Raw genomic sequence first — 9,885 nt, 5'->3', positions numbered from 1 at the left:
ATCATATTCTTATGTTGACCCAGGGACTTCATTCTTTATAGCTCAACTAATATAAGAAAAACAGTAATTAATCACTTTATGTTAATAATAATAACAATAATTCAATATCTTATATAAGACCAAGAGTAATCTATCACTATATTGCAATAATAATAATAATAATCATAAATGATAATAATGATCCAGGGACATCATATTCTTATGTTGACCCAGGGACTTCATTCTTTATAGCTCAGCTAATATAAGAAAAACAGTAATTAATCACTTTATGTTAATAATAATAACAATAATACAATATCGTATATAAGACCAAGAGCAATATATCAATATATTGCAATAATAATAATAATAGTAAATAATAATAATATTATTAATAATGATCCAGGGACATCATATTCTTATGTTGACCCAGGGACTTCATTCTTTATAGCTCAACTAATATAAGAAAAACAGTAATTAATCACTTTATGTTAATAATAATAACAATAATTCAATATCTTATATAAGACCAAGAGCAATCTATCACTATATTGCAATAATAATAATAATCATAAATAATAATAATAATAATAATAATAATATTAATAATAATAATCCAGGGACATCATATTCTTATGTTGACCCAGGGACTTCAATCTTTATAGCTCAACTAATATAAGAAAAACAATAATTAATCACTTTATGTTAATAATAATAACAATAATACAATATCTTATATAAGACCAAGAGCAATCTATCACTATATTGCAATAATAATAATAATAATCATAAATAATAATAATAATAATATTAATAATAATGATCCAGGGACATCATATTCTTATGTTGACCCAGGGACTTCATTCTTTATAGCTCAGCTAATATAAGAAAAACATTAATTAATCACTTTATGTTAATAATAATAATAACAATAATACAATATCGTATATAAGACCAAGAGCAATCTATCAATATATTGCAATAATAATAATAATAATAAATAATAATAATATTATTAATAATGATCCAGGGACATCATATTCTTATGTTGACCCAGGGACTTCATTCTTTATAGCTCAACTAATATAAGAAAAACAGTAATTAATCACTTTATGTTAATAATAATAACAATAATACAATATCTTATATAAGACCAAGAGCAATCTATCACTATATTGCAATAATAATAATAATCATAAATAATAATAATAATATTAATAATAATAATCCAGGGACATCATATTCTTATGTTGACCCAGGGACTTCAATCTTTATAGCTCAACTAATATAAGAAAAAACAATAATTAATCACTTTATGTTAATAATAATAACAATAATACAATATCTTATATAAGACCAAGAGCAATCTATCACTATATTGCCATAATAATAATAATAAATAATAATAATATTAATAATAATGATCCAAGGACATCATATTCCTATGTTGACCCAGGGACTTCATTCTTTATAGCTCAACTAATATAAGACAAACAGTAATTAATCACTTTATGTTAATAATAATAACAATAATACAATATCTTATATAAGACCAAGAGTAATCTATCACTATATTGCAATAATAATAATAATAATAATACTGATGATAATAATAATAGTAGTATTATAATAATAATTAAATATCTTATGTTGACCCAGGGACTTCATTATTTTTAGCTCATCTAATATATGACAAACAGTTATTAATAGCTGTATTTGAATAATGATAATAATAATACAATATCTATTATAAAACCAGGAGTAATCTATAACTATATTTCAATAATAATATTAATAATAATGAAATACTTTGTGTTGACCCAGAGACCTCATTTTTATAGCTCATCTAATATATTACAAACAGTAATGAATCACTTTATTTTATTAATAATAATAATAATAATAATTATTATACAATAAATAATATAAAACCAAGTGTAATCTATCACTATATTGCAATAATAATAATGATAATAATCATAATAATCATAATATTAATAATGAAATTTCTTGTGTTGACCCAGGGGTTTCATTTCTTATAGCTAATATAATATAAGACAAACATTGATCAATCATTGTATTTAATAATAATGATTAATAATAATAATAATTTATTTATTTTGTTGACCTGGGACATCATTACTTAGCGCATTCAAAAGTTTTAGTGCGTTTAAGTTTTCTCTCATTTTACAATTATCACTGGATGAAACCTAATCTTTAACATTAACTTTTTTCTTTGCACAGATAGCGTTTATCTATGGAGACAGATAAAGGGTAAACATATTAAAAATATTAAAATGTGATTTAAATATTGTCTGTATATAAACCAGAAATCTGACTTATTGTAACATTTGTACAAAAAATATATTTTTGTATTTTTCCTTTGAGGTCTTTTGGTGTGCCTTTATTGACAAAAGAGTCACTTGCAACATTAGACGATGGAATGTGGCTGAATGACATTGTATTGAGGTAATTATTTTTACTTTATAAAACTGCAAATCATAATATTCTTAGCAATAATTTTCTACTAAATCGTTCTAGGTCTGTTCATAATGAACTAGGATGTAATAAAAGGCGGAAAACTTTGATCTACCCAGTGCATTTTTACACTAAATTGAAAAACAGGTAGGAGTTACTGATACTGTATGTTAAGAAAGATCATTAAATTCATAAAAAGGGATCATTAAATTAATTTGAATTACACTGCGAGTTTCTCTCTGTATGTTTTGCAGATGATAATGCTACAGTATCTAGCATTGCATGGGTTTTGAACAAGCCATGTACTGTCATGGTTATATATTGCATCGTATTATGGAAAAACTACTTTTACCATATGATTTATCATGCCATCTATGCAATTGTAGTGGATTTTCAGGTGTCGTCAACTGGACAAAACACGAGGACATTTTCCGAAAGGACTATCTATTGATAGTCGAGAATGCTCTTGGGCGAGAACTTTACATTATTTATTTACTGATTGTTATTACTTATTTCACAGCTCAAATATGACTGTTCAGTCAAACTTTCTTGGAGTCGGTTGATTCTCAGTAACGACACCTATTGGGGTTTAGGATGCAATAACCAGTTAAATGTACTTTTCATATTACATGTCCATATAAATGTTTACAATAAAGGAAGTGATTGTGGCCATTAAAATAGTAGCACTGTGTATGGCACAAATGCAATTATCAAAACATATCTTACTTATATTGTCTATTAATGTTTTTCAGAAACCACTGGAGACTCATGGTTGTGTGCTTCGCTGGCAACAAAGAAGTGGAACATATCAAAAGGGGGCGGAAATTGGTGCAAAGAAGGAGGTAGATATGTATGTTACATTGGGGTAATTACATTTGGTGCTGTTACCCGTACTATGAAATAATGCTGCTATTTTTAGTCCTATACCAAACATTTATATTATTCAATTTCTCTGTTTAATCAGTTGTGTTGTACATTTAGGCCTTGCATTTTAATGCTAGACTCCCAGTCTGAGCAAGTGAGTGACAGCATGGATGTGTTTCAAAACATTCGAAGGTTCAAGATATGCTTTAACAAAAAGTTCAATACAATGTGGCTGTCATAGAGATACACATTTCATAAGGTTTTTTTTCTCTTTCAGTTACTTAACAGAAATGTGGAAAAACACAAGAAAAACACCCCGGATATTTTCTGCAGATTCTATGCCAGCCCTGAAATTGAGGGTACCTGAACAGCAAGGAAACACCTCTGAGTGCGGCATATTTGTATTACTCTATGCAGAGTATTTTCTGAAGGTAAGTTCTGAAAGTAAAAAGTAAAATCATGGCACTGCATGTCACTAAATGTAAACAAATGATTTATGTTTCAATTCATTCCTCTAGGATCCTCCCAAAGAACTAATCAATGAGCTTGACTGTACGTCCTGATTTACACTGGCTGATGCATTTTCAAGGCGTGCACAGATCAGGGACAAAATGCAAAGTAGTTTAGAAGGTGTATTTTAATTTTTTTTATGAACATTACAGAATCCTTATGAAATTAATTCAGTTAAAATATCTAAAATCATGTGCCACTGTGTCTTAAATTTTAGGAAGTTATTTAAAATACAGCATAGGGGGCACAAGCATAACTTTCTGATGTTTTGATATGGCAGATGATTTGTATTTAACTTATGCTACATTCACCTTGTAATACTGGTTATTGACTATAAGTTTTGCTTATGCAGCACAGAGAGGAGAAGCAGAGGAAAACAAAGCAGAAGAAAGAGAAAGTGAAGAGGAGCAACTGGTTGATGAGAGAGAGCATGAGGAAAACATAGCCAAGAAAAGAAAATTAGAAGGTAGAGAGGAAGAAGACATACCTAAAGAAAAAGAAGAGTACAAAACAGCTCAGGGAAGAAACTATACAGTTCTGGGAAGGCTGTCAGTGCCAGGCTCCAAAAGAAAGTACACGGTCACTCAAGCTGAACTGAAGAGAAGAATCATGACAGAAAACATGTCAAACAAGCCTAAGAAGTTAAGAAGCCTGATTAGGGTTTGTATATACTCTAAACCTTATAGCAATTTGCTATACTTCTACAGAACAAAAACCATAACATATTGGTTTACCCAAAGGTTCGTAAAGAGGATCTCCCTCAGGAGCTCAGAGAACAACGGCCGATAAAAGCCAAGACAAAAATAAGTATCTTCTCTGCTCTCAGTGAAGGAGAGGCAACAGATTTAGCCCAGGAGCTGGGAGCCATGCTAGGGAGAAATGTAAACCTGAGCATGATTGAAAGTGTTCCCAGTGTTGAGGCAGACATTGCAAAGTAAGTTGCTTTCTGCATTTGGATTTTTTTTTTTACTTGATTCTTGCTTACAAATCTGTCCATTTATGTTTACAGGAATACACTCTGTACTCTCCAGTGCTTGCTGAGGGAAAAACTGGGAGAGGAATCACCTTTTAGTCTGCTGACCCATACATTTGGACCACAAGTTGTAGAGGTTGTCATCTCATTTTTAATCAGTCAGTTTAAGTAGAGGTACACTGAGCCAGTGAACACAATAACAAATGAATGTTTCAAACATTGTCATCTCAATTATTTTGAGTTATTTGATTTACTTGATTTAAATATTCAACATATCACTGTTAGAGAACGCATTGAGAAAGCAGAGTAATGTTAATGTTCATGGTTTACATAGCTTAATTTACAATTAAAGATTGCATTATTTTTCAGATTTGTTTTAAAACAATACATAGTAAAATAAACAAAAGCAAAAAACAGCAGTCTCTTTTACTTCATTTCTCATGTGCACACTTACATGTAGCAAGTTAATTTTAAATGTATATTTTACATTGTTATGGTGCCTTAGTTTTGTTTTTTTCATATCTACATTTATTCTTTGAATTTAGTTAGTCGTCTTTTGAAATTCTTTCTATACTTTCGTTTCATGTTTTTTGCTCTGTGTGGAAACAATGGTCTTATCTTTCTTGTCAAATCTGTAGATACAGCTGTAAATTCCATTCCAGTCACAGTTGCATTTGTTATACAGTCATGCAGGTTTTTAATTTGCTGGCTAATGTGCTGAGGGATGTTCTGCCATTTCTGCACAGTCTCCAGTATTTCATTTAACTTCTGCACTTCAGTTTTAGAGTGGTTTGCTGCAGTGTTCACATTTAACTGCACTGACATGTCTTCTAGCCACAAAGTAGGTACATCTCTTGTTAATATGACATCAAATAATTCACATGCCAGTAGAAGGCAAGCACATTTTTCATTGTAAGAGTATGTACAACAGGTACAATGAAATGTTGTTGCAGAAGTGTGGTAAATTCTCTCATTACATAAACTTTTTACATTTACCTCTTTTGTGTCAAAGCACAGAATGGAGTAAAGCTTCTTTTGCTTAATTACACTAGCATGTGCGTCTATTTGATCATGTCCTCTGAGTCCTATTGGGCAGCTACAAAAACTTTCAGATGGACAAACTTTGTAGGATAGACCAGGGGTTTGTTCTGATGGAACTTCATAAAGGTATGAGTCGTGGGATATAAGATTAATGCTATATTGCCAACCTTTTTCCACCAATCTAGAGGCTGACTTAAGTATTTCTCCTGACTTCAAAGAGGCATTTTTCATTCTTCCAACTGCCTGTAAATCATGAATGACCTGGAAGTATCCATCTGTCTTCTTGACGAGAATGCTGATAAGATCATCCAGTCTACGGTTCCTTATGCCACCCAAAAACTGATATTTTAGGCGATGGAAAAATCTGATTAGACAAGCAAAGAAAAACAATACACGTTTTAATATGATTGTGTTTGATTTTTGATATAACTATATTCCAAATGCTTGTGATTCTATTACATTATTTGTATTAACTCATAATGAAGTTGCATACATTTAATTTCAAATATTACCTTTCAACAAGATTGTTTGTATCGGAGTCGGCATGGTTGTAGCACCGTCCAAAGTCAGACCATGTGTGTCCTATTTCCAGCCAGTGATCCTTGAAGTATGAGCAAAGAGCTGGGAAATCTTCAAACCTCTTTAGGAATTGCTCAGCAGCTGACTTAAAATCTTGAAGCTATAATGAACAAAATAATAATAGATTTAATGTTTAATTTAACTAATTTAATATTTTCTTTAAAATAGTTATATAAATAGTAACAGTACAAGTAACACTTTAGTATAAGGAACACATATTCAATATTAACAACGACTTTTCCCTCAATAAACTCGAAAATACCTGCTTAATAATAGTTAGTAAGTTCCTTGTTCAGTTTATGTATTGGGTAGGATTTAGAATTTGGAATACGTTCATTCAGAATAAGGCATTAATATGTGCTTTATAAGTACTAATAAACAGCCAATATTCTAGTAATATGCATGCTAATAAGCAACTAGTTAAATACCCTAAAATAAAGTTTTACCACAGTACAATAAAGGAAGCACAATTGAATTGTTAATTTTACGCACTGTTGCACAAAGCTTCATCTTTCTGATGAAGGAAATTATTTCTGATCTGACATCAGTATTTGATGGTCCACTGATTCCAGAGTCTGTCTTTGAAAGCCAACGGACAATAGCCTGAAAACAGAGACATCAAATAACTTTTTCCATCAAAAATTTTTTTAATATAAAGAATATATTAATTTGTATATATACATACTTGCATAACATGATACCAACACAGCAAGATATCTGACTCTGGGAACACTTTCCGCAAGGCATTTATTTCACACATATCCTTGTCCACCATGAAGCACCTAGAGGAAACAACATAGCATATACCAGAAGGATGAAAACAGACATACAACTACCATTGAAAAGTTTGGGATCAGTAAGAATTTTTTTTATGTTTTTAAAAGAAGTTTCTTATGCTCATCAGACCAGGACTGCATTTGTTTGATTAAAAATACATAGAAAAAAAAACTAATATTGTAAAATAGTATAACATTTTAAAATAATTGTTTTCTATTTTAAAATATTTTATAATGCAAGTTATTCCTCTGATCAAAGCTGAATTTTCAGCATCATTCCTCCAGTCTTCAGTGTCACAGGATCTTCAGAAATCTTTCTAATATGATGATTTACAGCTCAAGAAACATGTATTGTTATTATCACTGTTGAAAATATTTATTATTGTGTATAATTTTTCTTTCAGAATACTTTGATGAAAAGAAAGTTAAAAAGAACATCATTTATATGAAATAGAAAGAAAGCTTTTGTTTCATTACACACTACTGGTCAAAAGTTTTGGGTCAGTAAGTTTTTTTATTTTTTTTTTATTTTTATTTTTTAGGATGCATTACATTTCTCAAAAGAGACAGTAAAGTAATTTATACTTTCCATTCATCAAAGAATCCTGAAAAAAAATAAACAACTTTTCAACATTTATAATAATCAGAAATGTTTCTTGAGCATCAAATCATCATATTATTCTGATTTCTGAAGACCATGTGGCACTGAAGACTGGAGTAATGATACTGAAAATTCAGCTTTGATCAGAGGAATAAATTACAGTTTATTTATATACACAAATTGAAAACAGTCTCTGGTATATGGGGCCAGAATATACATACCTTGGTGCAGCAGGACACACTCTCCTTAATTGCTGTAAAGCTATCTCTAGTGTTGCCTCTTTCTCATTGCTTGTTACTATGAAAGCGACTGGAACTCCATGGCCATGGTCTTCTCTTATAGCCAGGGTATAAAGTGGAAAATTATACTGGTTGATGCAATGAGTGGCATCCAAAAATATAACATTCTTTCCATGTCTGTTTAGATTCTCTTTCATGTTGGGAGTCTGAAGGATAATTATGAGTTCCTTCTCATGGGAAAAAGGCTGGAAAAAAACAACATTGTCCTTGAGGTGACTGGTCAATAATTTGGCTGAACTAACAGCATCATCTTTATCCAAATGGCTTCGGCGTATCAAGCATGTGCGTATATTCTCAATGTCCTTTGGTGTGACAAAGTACTGACGGTTGTTCAAGTCAGTGTATCCGCGAGATCTGGACCATTTGTGGGCTTCCAATAGAATGATATCTGGCTTGACACCCAATGAAATCCATTCTTCAATTTGTATTACCAAATCTGGACACACTGATTGAAAGTGTCCTTCTTTTTCAAAAGTTGCATTGTGCCCATTGTGCTCTTTGCTGGTGCGTTGTACAATGACTTTGTGGCTCAGCCAATCATTTTTAACCTTAAATGATGTGTAAGCCATAGACCCAGAGGTCTTGTAACTTCCATCAACAGGGTTCCCTGACCGGATACAGTAGAAAATGTAGTATCCATTATCCTTGTCTTTTTGACTTGCAGAATTTGTGTTTCTAAAGTTTGTTAAAGTTTTCAGTTTTTCTTGAATGAATGTTTCATGATTTTCTTCTTTTTTCAGGACATGCACATCAACTGTAATATTTTTGTTTTTTCCTCTTTGTCTTTCTTCACGCAACACTGTTTTCCTAATACAATCCTCCATTTCCCTTTACATTCTGAGGAGGAAAAAATGTATTAACATTAGGGTTATTGCCTAATGATGAAGCTCTTAGTAACAAGTTATAATAAAAACTATCACAGATTATTATATTCTTAAGATAATGTAACCATCATTATTATCAGTTAATAAAATTTCATAATGTTCCCAGATCAACATTAGACTGCGTGCAAATGGTCTAAACAATATTTGAATTTCATTCATAACATAAAGATATTTATTATTATTGTTATTATTACAGTGATTGATTAATGATTGTCATATATTAGATGAGCTATGAAGAATATGATGTCCCTGGATCATTATTATCATTATTATTATTTATTATTATTATTGCACTTACCATGTGCTTCTGTGTCACCGTGGTGCCCGTCTCCGCCCTCTTGTTTCATTATTATCTTGTTATTGGTCACCATCACCTGCTCTGCATCATGATAATCACTCCTTCTCTATTTAGTCTCCTCATGTGTGCTGTCTGTTGTCGGATCGTCGTGTTCTCGTCCATGTCTCAGTGTTGTCCACATCTCCTGTTTAGCCTGCACAGAGATCGTGCCCGTTTTGTTTTCATTCTCTAGTTTGTTGTTTTTTTTCCCTCTTCCCCCTGCTTTCAGGCAGCGCTACTCTCCAGCCTTTTTTTTTTTTTTTTTTTTTTATTAAATTTCAAAAAACACAGTCAAAGTACAGTTACAGCACCAACAATACATCTGAAAATATATAACACAAACATAATATAAAGAAAGAATAAGCATTCAAAATACACATATAGCCAGGGGGTGGTTTCTGAAACTGAAGTTTTTTTTTTTTTTTTTTTTTATTGCAAAAAGGGTACAAATCACATGTGATTAGCCATAATATACATAACACACAAAAAACACAGAGGTAAACAGAAAATAAAATAAAATAGCCAGGGGAAGCTTACAAAGTGAAAGAGGACCATATGTTAATA

At 31.1% G+C, this 9,885-nt stretch overlaps 2 long non-coding RNA genes across 2 annotated transcripts; one reads left to right on the top strand and one right to left on the bottom strand.

Annotated features, from left to right (window-relative positions):
* Positions 1-3,633: 3,633 nt before the first annotated feature.
* Positions 3,634-4,430, top strand: LOC132113294 (uncharacterized). The gene is made up of 3 exons (XR_009425137.1): positions 3,634-3,752; positions 3,840-3,951; positions 4,184-4,430. It is a non-coding gene; the product is annotated as an uncharacterized LOC132113294 (long non-coding RNA).
* Positions 4,431-6,025: 1,595 nt separating this feature from the next.
* LOC132113293 (uncharacterized) lies at positions 6,026-7,126 on the bottom strand. Its single transcript, XR_009425136.1, has 3 exons — positions 6,917-7,126; positions 6,358-6,524; positions 6,026-6,209 (listed from the first exon to the last, which is right to left on the bottom strand). It is a non-coding gene; the product is annotated as an uncharacterized LOC132113293 (long non-coding RNA).
* Between the last annotated feature and the right edge of the window lie 2,759 nt (positions 7,127-9,885).

This window comes from Carassius carassius, chromosome 32 (assembly GCF_963082965.1).
Source record: "Carassius carassius chromosome 32, fCarCar2.1, whole genome shotgun sequence".
Taxonomy (NCBI): domain Eukaryota; kingdom Metazoa; phylum Chordata; class Actinopteri; order Cypriniformes; family Cyprinidae; genus Carassius; species Carassius carassius.
The sequence above is the reverse complement of the archived record's forward strand: the minus strand, read 5'-3'. Positions and strand labels throughout refer to the sequence as shown.